The sequence below is a fragment of the Zalophus californianus genome, chromosome 2, assembly GCF_009762305.2.
Source record: "Zalophus californianus isolate mZalCal1 chromosome 2, mZalCal1.pri.v2, whole genome shotgun sequence".
Lineage (NCBI taxonomy): Eukaryota > Metazoa > Chordata > Mammalia > Carnivora > Otariidae > Zalophus > Zalophus californianus.
The window spans coordinates 184,020,124-184,030,485 of NC_045596.1; the positions used below are offsets into that span (position 1 = coordinate 184,020,124).

The 10,362-nt window shown below is 36.5% G+C and overlaps 1 pseudogene; it reads left to right on the forward strand.

The window, feature by feature from the left end:
* Positions 1 to 4,428: 4,428 nt before the first annotated feature.
* Positions 4,429 to 6,307, forward strand: LOC113925379 (annotated as a pseudogene).
* The last annotated feature ends 4,055 nt before the right edge of the window (positions 6,308 to 10,362 follow it).

Below are 10,362 nucleotides of genomic sequence, written 5' to 3' on the forward strand. Positions count from 1 at the left end.
CTTATGCAACGTAGGGGCATCTGATACTGTGCTATGCTAATATCTTTCCAAAAGATAGTATGGGCCTGATTTGAATGATACTCTGCAGCTTTCCCTAACTTTAAGGGACAAAAATTTACTATCTTGCTCTGTGAGATTATCTACTACTTTTCAAAAAATGGTTTCTGGTCATTCATTTCAAATTCATACACTGAGCAGTTGAGTTAAATTTAGTCTGGTACCTTGCAACATAATTCAAACTAAACATAATGTTGCTATTGATTTATGTTGCTTTTTAAACTACTACCTGGAAAGGTTGATCCTGTCAGATCAGTACAGTGATAGACATGAAAACATCAGAGTTTGAACATACACACACACACACACACACACACACACACACACACACACAGCTTTAATTCTAAGGATTCTAATTAACGTGGAGGTAGACTCAGGCATGGACCTGTTCATTCAAAAGTGTAGCCAAAGTTGTGGACCAATGGTCTAGTTTGTGGATAAGTTAGGACTATGTGTAAAGCAGTTGAAATTGGGGGGGAGATGTGGACTGGGGCAGACTGCAACTCTGAGGATAAGCTGAAATGAAGAGATGTAGATTTCAGGAAAGACCAGGCAGTAAAACATTTCCTACGTGGAAAGCACTGACACCCTTATCAATCACTGAATGCTTCAAGTTATGGTTGTGTAGGACTCTGACAAACTGGCTCTTTTAGGACAGCAGAGAACTGACTGTGGGCTTCTATGCTTTAAGTCCTGAACATACTTAGTTTGCATCTCTGGTTGTTAAAATGTCCCATAAGGCCCCCTTGGTTGCTGTGAGGATGCTGGGATCCTCCTCTGCTTTGAAAAGCTTTCCATGGCTGCTTGACATGGAGTTTCGCAGAACCCCATAGGCACACCCAACAGTGCTTCATCTAGTACATCTGCCTATCCTTTAGGTTCCTCATCTCCAGAGTTGTAGTAGAAGAGTGATTGAGACTGAAGTTCCTGGGAGATGAACCATGAGAGACTATGGACTCTGAGAAACAAACTGAGGGTTCTAGAGGGGAGGGGGTTGAGAGGATAGGTTAGCCCGGTGATGGGTATTAAGGAGGGCAGTACTGCATGGAGCACTGGGTGTTATACGCAAACAATGAATCATGGAACACTACATCACAAACTAATGATGTAATGTATGGTGATTAACATAACATAATAAAATTTAAAAAAATTTAAAAAAATAATAAAGTTCCTGGAATCTTGGTCTATTCTAACCTCAGCCCTAACCTGTCTTAACTCTAGTTAATTTTAAGCTACCAGTAGAAAAGCATTCTTGTGCATTTAGTTTGAGTGGTTTTTCTCTCTTTTTTTTTTTCATTTAACTGTCGTTGCGCTTGTGCTCACTCTCATACTCTCTCTCTCTCTCTAAAATATTATATAAAAATTTTATGTAAGAAATATACGGCCTTCGAAAGTAATCTCACAAAAAAACGGAAGAACATTAAAGTGTGTATGGCAGAACAAAATATTAAAAGCTCTGTATCAATTATGATACCAGATAAAATGAACACGTAATGGACATTTGTGGTATAATAAAAATATATCTAATCTTTATCCCCAGTTCTTGTTTTTTTTATTATATTATGTTAATCACCATACATTACATCATTAGTTTTTGATGTAGTGTCCCATGATTCATTGTTTGCCCCCAGTTCTTGACATAGAGCTATAGAGCTTCAAAAACTCTTGGAATTTTCTGATAATAGGTATTTCTTTGTTATGCTAATGAGGTGGCAGGGTATGTGCCTGGATAGGCACATCTGGCTTCAGGAGGGGGTTTGGTCACTAGAAGGATTAACTATGTGATCAGAGAGTTGGAACTTTGGGACAGCCTCACCTCTGGGGAAGTTGGGGGGGCTGGAGATTGAGTTCAGGCACCTGGCCAATAATTTAATAATTATGCCTAGGTAGTGAAATCCCAATACAAACTTTGGACAAATCTTCAGAGGAGCTACCTGGTTGGTGGACATACCAGTGAACTGGGACAGTGGTCCCAATATCACCATTATAGTATATTAAAATATTTCTTTCCACAAATAAAGACCATATTTTAATATAATTGTGACTGAGTCTAAAGGTGTTGGCCATGAATGGAAGACTAAATGTTTGTGTCAATACTTGTATTTACAGGCAAATTTTCTATTAGGATGCTACTTTCTGACATAAATTTTTTGATATTAAGTGGGTGTCTTGAAATACAATTAATTTGTTCATTCTTTCCTGATTCAAAACTAATTTGTTGCATAGGGCTTAAGAAAATGGCAGAAGAATTAAATCCCTTGAACTTTGATGAATAATTTCTTTTCTAACACTTGAGACCATTGAAACACTATTTTTTTAATGTTTTGAATTTTTTTTATGTTTCCTTTTTCAACTAGTCAAAAAGAATGAATTTTGCAATCAGATTTTTCACTTTTATTGTCATGTTTTAGTGTAACATTTTATAATAAAGTACTCTGTACTGTTCTTTAACATAAAATATATAAGATAATAATGGAAAATTTGAAGACTTGAATGCATTAAACCTGAACCCTTATTCTCCTATTTATTATCTTTCTCTTCAATATTCTTCTTTTTACCCTGGCTTCTGCACAAGAGAGGTTTGGCACAGATGGAAAAATAATGCAAACCCCGAGGTTTAAAAAAAATAGGTTTGTGGCTCCAGGAGTGAGAATGCAAAGTTAACAATTACCATTTCAAATGGAATGATTATCAGCTAGGTATTTTTCTTTAAAAGGCAAGAAAACAGCCCATTTTAAAAATGAAGCACACATAGAAACTTGAGATAGTGAAGGAAAAAAACATATATGTATGTATGCATTTGTATGCCAGAGGGCCTGTGTGTGTGTGTGTATGAGAGAGACAGAGAAGTAAACAAACATATTTGTCAATGAATTGGAGCTAATGATTAGAAATATTTTGAGCTAGGCTCTTTTCCAAATTATAGAATTGGGCTTGTTTGAATAATAAGAGGAACCACACAGTGGTTTTAAAGTGTGAATTTTGAAATCAAACATTTTGAGGATCTTTTCTGTGTAAATCTGGGCAGTTACATTTCTCAGTTAACCCATCTGTAAAAAATGGGGATATTATAGTAACTGGGTGAAGATTGCTAATAATATAAAATACCTAGATCATGGGCTCCTGTGAATGATAGCTAATTTGAACCGAATGACTTCGGAACTCAAAGTTTGGGCATATAAAGGAGGATGTGAGAGAAATATTTAGGAAAGGAGACTGGATTTTTCAAAGGTTGGTATGGACTATGTATTGAGTAGCATGTATTTCCAAGCATGAAAACAAAGGATAGAGTTTGTTTAAAATGACTTTTTAGCATTTCTTTTTTTATTATTTTTTATTGTTGTGTTAATCACCATACGTTACATTATTAGTTATTGTTTGTGCATAACACCCAGTGCTCCATGCAGAACGTGCCCTCTTTAATTTTGTTTTATTTTTTGTTTTTTTCCTGAACTCTGTATCTCTCCGAGCCTGCCCCACATAGATCATGCTTCTCTAGTGTTATGCGCTCTGCTACATAATCACTATGAATAAGAGGATGTTCTTTTCTACTTCTGATTTTTCAGGGGGAATCTTATCAAAATAGTGTAAGAAAGGTTGGAGGAAAAGTCCATTGTCTAATCCACCATTTCTCTGTCCATTTCAAGCCATACAATTAAAAAAATATTGGAAACGATTTCACTGGGTCTATAGTAGTAGTATGAAATTTTCTCTACCCATTTCTGGGGTTTGATAGGTTATCATCGTTTGTCTTTGAGCCACAAGGAATCTGGGGCTTCTGAAGTAGCTATTTCATACTACTAAGTTGCATTTGAGTGCTAGAAACCGTTATCTTCTGACATTTCCTAAACGGTCCAGTAGTATAACAAAGTCAATGAAAAGATCTTTAAAAATAGTTACCACCCACTCATTTTAGGGGAAATATGTAGAGGAGTAATTATGCTACTCATTTTATTTATTTATTAAGATAATCAATTACCTTCTTGAAACTATTTTTCAAGACAACCACAGTGTTTGGTTATTGTTCATAAAGTGATTTTTTTCGTAGTCTATCTCTTTGTAAAACATCTCAAAATTAAAGTATTTCTTAAGCTGGGACATTCTTCCCAGTTGTAGAAAGAGTGTCAGTGTAGAAAAGCTTATGAGATTTAGTTTTCATGGCATTTGCCAAGTTAAGTGAATCTAAATGTAAAAGTCAGTTAATATTAACTATTCTAAGAAGCAAGCTGAACAAACCTGGGTTTTAGACCTCATCTTAATTTTGCAATTTCTTCTCTTGGCTGTGTTCATCTAAAAACACCATAAGCATTGGCAGCACAAAAAAGTAAGTCCTCTTCCTGGACTTAAAATTTCTTAAGTTATCCTATCAACATGGTGTCACAGTTGGGGTTTGTGGACAGTCTTCAGGACATAAAAAAGTTTAGCTTCCAGGCTGGGACTAACAGGTTTACACCTGCATTTAACTTTCTAAAGGTTCATAGTCACCTTCTATCTCTAGTGAATGGAAGGTACTATCATTTTGCAAAGCAGTAGTGTGTAAAATATTGATAATCCAAGTTCACCATGTAATTTAAATTTCAGTGTACAAGAACTTTGGTGACAATTTTATTAAATTTTATTTTCCCTAAGAAGTATGTTTGTTTCTTTGTTTTAAATCTGGGCCATGTCTCCTGTTTTATTTGTTTATGTAACAACATAGTCTGTGTTTGCATGAGTCCAGTAAAATCCTCTATTTGAAAACTGGAATGAATTGGAAATCCTTTGGATTTCTGCCTTTAACTAAGAGAGATTTCAGTGGCTAGATGGCAGAATATACTGGAAGTGTTGAGCTAAACTGACACAAAAATCTTGCTGTAACTCATACACACCTGACCATCTCACTTCTGGTTTCTTTTTTTTCTTTTTCAATGATATAATTTTCTGACTTTCTGTAAACATATTACTCACAATAAAATGCAAAGACATAAATCAGAAATACAAAATGAGGCAGGAGAGGCCAGGAGTGCATTAATCACGTGTGGGGCAGGGCGCTCTAGCAAAGTGCTTGAGAATTGATTAGATCTTGGCTTTGTTGTGTATGTATAAGGACAGGGACTTGAATGCTTCTGTGGTCTCTTCTTTTGCCAACATGCAGATAAGAATACAAAACTCCCTGAGATTAAATGTGATTATAACAATATTAGCTATAGATTATTAAGATATTATTGTTTCTTAGGCACTGTTATAAATCTTAGTGTCAATTAATTTTCACAATATCCATGTGAGGTGGGTACTATTATTACCCTCATTTTACAGATAAGGCATTTGAGGTGCAGGAACCTTAAGAAATAAGGAACATCCTGGAAATCCCCCTTCTGGAGGAATCTCCCTATCTCACCAGGTCTTAGCTGCATGGAAGGGGAGTTAAAGAGGCAGAAGCTTGGGGCGCCTGGGTGGCTCAGTCCATTAAGTGTCTGCCTTTGGCTCAGGTCATGATCTCAGGGTCCTGGGATCCAGCTCCATGTAAGGCTCCCTGCTCGGCGGGGAGTCTGCTTCTCCCTCTCCCTCTGCTCCTCCCCACTGCTCATTCTTTCTCTCTCTCTCTCTCTCTCTCAAATAATGAATAAAATCTTAAAAAAAAAAAAAAAAAGGCAGAAGCCTTACCTAGTGGCTGCCACATTGGAACTATAAGATAGCAGCCCGGGCTAGGCCTGCTGCCTCTACCGAACCTACCGTTCATCACATGATGATAAGAGCATTGTTGAACAAAAGTATCCACGCTGTTTCCAGGTGCTGGCTCTGGATAACTTTGGAGTGCTCCTGAAACTGAAACCCAAACTGACACCCAAAATACAGAAAGTGTTTAGAAGAAATTATACACTGTTTTAAAGAGGCAAAAATTGTGAAAAAGTACAAAAAATCCAAAAACATATGGAGGACTCATAAAACACACAATAGAACAGTTAAACATCGTGGTAAATGTAGAAGCTTTCTGTCAGCATTGAAGAGCCGCCCTACCACTCCTACAAGTCAACTCAGCCTGACGACTCCAAGTTCTTCAAACCTAAATCATGATATGTTTGGTTCCAAAGGCAAGAACCCAGCACTAATTTTCAGAATACCTTCAGCTGGAGAGTCAGCACCCACCTGCTCCTGAAAGAATGTGAGCAAAACAAAGAAACACTTCTCTCCACTAAAAATATTGCTTAGAGCGAATCTCAAAATCCAAATGCGTATTTCAGACATTTTTTATCTTCTCCATAAAGGATAGACTGTGAAAAAAAGAAATGTTTAATGCAATTTCTGAAACTAAAAAAACAGTTTTTTAAAAAACACTTGTACTTATTCCTTCAATACATGGAAACTAGATCTAAGGGCAAACTTTTCTTGTCATCCTTCTGTGTTTATGGAGAAAATACCCATTAGAATTAATAACTGAAACCTGCCTGTCTCACAGAGTGGTTGTGAGGGGATCAAAACTACATGAAAGGTCATCATAAGTAGTAAAGATTATATGGACATTGAAAAACAAAAACAAAAACTCAGTCTGTCTTCAGCACCCTATTCCTGGATGTCGCTAAGTTTCCCTCTCGAAAATGTACATAAATGCACCAGCATCAAAATAATGTGAAATTTTGTTTTCTTCCTTATTACTCCAGAATGTTTATATTTGTTGGCATTATTTGTCTTGGGAACTTGGAAAATTAATGGAGGATCACTTGGTCCCCACTGTGCAGGACCCGGCTCAACTCTCTACCCTCAACTTTCCATCTAAGGGGTCTCCAGGCCGCTCTAGTGTAGTCATGCTAGAAAGGGATTTCATCAACTAATTCCCATTATTTTTTTTTCCTTTGCTTTGCTTTATTTAAATTTTTGAGGGGTATTTTTTTTTGTTTTTTTTTAGAGAGAGAGTGAGAGAGAGTGCGTGCTAGAGTGGGGTAGGGGGAGGGGCAGAGGGGGAGAGAGAATCTTAAGCAGGCTTCAAGTCCAGTTCTGAGCCCATTGCAGGAGCTCTATCTTGTGACCCCGAGATCATGACCTGAGTCAAAATCAAGAGTCCGACGCTTAACCAACTGAGCCACCCAAGCACCCTGAAGCAACAGTTTGGTCCCTACATGTAAAATGAAGTAAAACACAGGCACAAACATATATAATTTTTTTAAAGTGGTGTGTTTTCCCCCCTCAGTAATACAGATTTCTCAAGTTGCCAGTAATAAAAAACACTTCCTAACACCTTGACAGTTTTGAAGGCTATGAACCACTTTATAAAGGCCAGAAATCTGAGAATGTATGTAATGGGTCAGAATCATGGCATTTCTAGGAATCTTTCTATCTCTGAGTTAGGTACAGAGGGATATGTTGTTAAGGACACCATTTCCCACTAATGATTTTAAAGACTAATCTACGAACCCTCCTAAAACTTTATTTTCGTTTCAGCTTATTATTATTCTCTTCCCAGTGTAACTTCTTTTTTCTCCCCCTTAGGTCTTATTATTTTATTTTTGATTTTTTAAAAGATTTTATTTATTATCTTTAGAGAGAGTGAGCAAGAGCGAGAACATGAGTGGGGGGAGGGGCGGAAGGAGAAGCCGACTCCCTGCCCAGCAGGGTGCCTGATGCGGAACTCCATCCCAGGACCCTGGGATCAGGACCCAAGCCCAAGGCAGATGCTTAACCAACTGAGCCACCCAAGCGCCCCTTTTTTAAACTTTCTAACAGCTTTATTGAGGCACAATTGCTATACCAAGAACTGCACACATTTCATGTGTACTGTTGGATGAGTTTGGACTTAGGCAAATACCCATGATACCATCATCACAGTCGGGGGCAAACATCCGACACCTCTCAAAGTTTCCTTGTGTTCATTTTTGGTTTTGTTTCATTAAGAACATTTAACTTGTGCTCTACCCCCAGCCAAAGTAGCTTAAACTTTGTCAGTTTCTATTGTGCTCAGTACACACTCAGGATAGTGTGGCTTTCACACTTGCCCTGCCCCCCAGCTGCCACCATTGAACCCCTTTGTTGGCAAAGCTGTGAGCATTTCCCAGTCTTAACTTGCCATACTTAAACCCCACTTAGGACTTAAACACTTTGGCAGCATTTCTTTGGGGCAACTCACCGTTCCAATGTGGTGGCTGTTACCCCAGTCTGACAACCATCTTTTTCATCTTTACTTTAAAGCCTCCTGTCTTGCCCACACACTTAGTGTGTCCCCTAAATCTGCCTTAGCATCATTTTCTCATCGCCTTTTTTGATCATATGTGAAGGTAAGGAATACCTTTTATTTATTCCTAATGTTTCAGTTACTACCAACATCAGTTCTTAATGAATTTGAGGCTTATGGATCCCTTTAAAAATTGGATGAAAGTTAAGAGCTTTTCCCCCAGCAAAAAGCACACTGACACTTAATTTTGAAATCTAAGTCAGGAGGCTCATAGACTTAATGAAATCGGCCGCAAAGATAAAAACTCTTGATCTACGTCCATTCCTCTAAGTCACTTCTATAACTTGGTTGTTGTAAATAATGTTTAAATAAACATGAGGGTACTCTGCTAAGTGAAATAAGTCAGACAGAGAAAGATAAATACCATATGATTTCACGTATATGTGGAAACTGAAAAACAAAATAAATGAACAAACAAACGAAAACAGAATCATAAATATAGAGAACCAACTGCTTGGTTTGCCAGAGGCAGGGGGATGGGCAAAATAGATGAAGCGGATTAAGTACAAACCTCTGGTTATAAAATAAATAAGTCATGGGGATGAAAAGTACAGTTTAGGGAATATAGTCAATTATATTGTAATAATGTTGCATGGTGACAGAAGGTAACGACACTTGTGGTGCGCATTGCATAATGTCCAGAATTATCAAATCACTGTGCTGTACATATGAAACTAATATAATGTATGTCAACTACACCTCAATAAAAAAAATAAATAAATGAAAATATATCAGAAGGAAGGAGGGTAAGAATTAATAAATAAAACAGCTATGGGGTATTCTCCAACTTTTCTATAAACCACTTTAAGACTTACAAAACAACTCGAAGGAGAAATAATTAATAAATAAAATAAAAGCCCTTGATCTATGTATTGATGATAGGAAAATCTATATTTATAACTCTGTTCAGATCTCTTTTCTGAGCTTTAATATAGTCATTTGTAGCTATAAATTTCCTCTATGAGCATTGCTTTAGCTATAGATCTTATAAATGTTGGTAAATTGCGTATTCATTTTCCATTCAACTCAAAGTGTATTCTAATTTTTTTTAAGTTTTCACTGAGATCTCTTCTTTGACCTATCGGTTATTAGGAAGGTATTGTTTCATTTCCACGTATTTGTGAATTTCTCAAATTTCTTTTTTACTGATTTCTAATTCAATTGCATTACACTTAGTGAAGAACATACCTTGTGTGACTTTAATCTCTTTAAAATTGCTGAAGCTTGTTTTATGGCCTAACAGATGGTCTATACTGGGAAAATGTTTCATTTGAAAAATCTGTATTCTTTTGTTGTTGAGTGGAGTTTTCTATAGATGTCTGATAGGTCTAGTGAGTTTATAGTGTTCTTCAAATCTTGCATTTCCTTTGATCTTTTTCCTAATTATATTATCCATTACTGAAATAGATTTTAGCATCTCCAATTGTTTTACTTGCCAATTCTGTCAGTTCTTAATTCATGTACTCTGGTACAGGAATGTATAAGTACTCACCTTTAATGGATTGACCTTTTATTGTTATGAAATGTCCTTTTTAATCTCTAGTTATAATTTATGTCTCAAGTTTATTTTGTCTGATATTAGTATGGCTACTTCAGCTCTGTTTTGGTTACTGTTCGCATGGTATATATTTTTCTATCCTTTTACTTTCAATCTATTTGTGTCTTTGAATCTAAAGTGTGTCTCTAATAGCATACTGTTGGATTTTTTTCTTTAAATCTCCCAATGTCTGCCTTTGGATTGCAGTTTTAATCCCTTTACATTAATGTAATTACTGATAAGCGGTATTTATGCATGCCATCTTGCTGTTTGTTTTCTACATGCCTTATATCATTCCTCAGCTTTAAATCCTATATTTTATAGCCCATGCATCAGACTCACTTATAGATAACATAGAAAACATAAACATATCCAAAGCTGAATGGATATTGACTTCCATTAGGTTCTTTCTTCTATGTTTACTATCTCAAGGAGGGCTAACATTATCCATTCAATTCTATGAAAAATCTAATTGCCATTGGTTAATTTCCATCTTTACCTCATCCAATGACTCCCAAATGCCTACAGATACTACCTCCTGAATGACTCTTGAATTCATGTAATT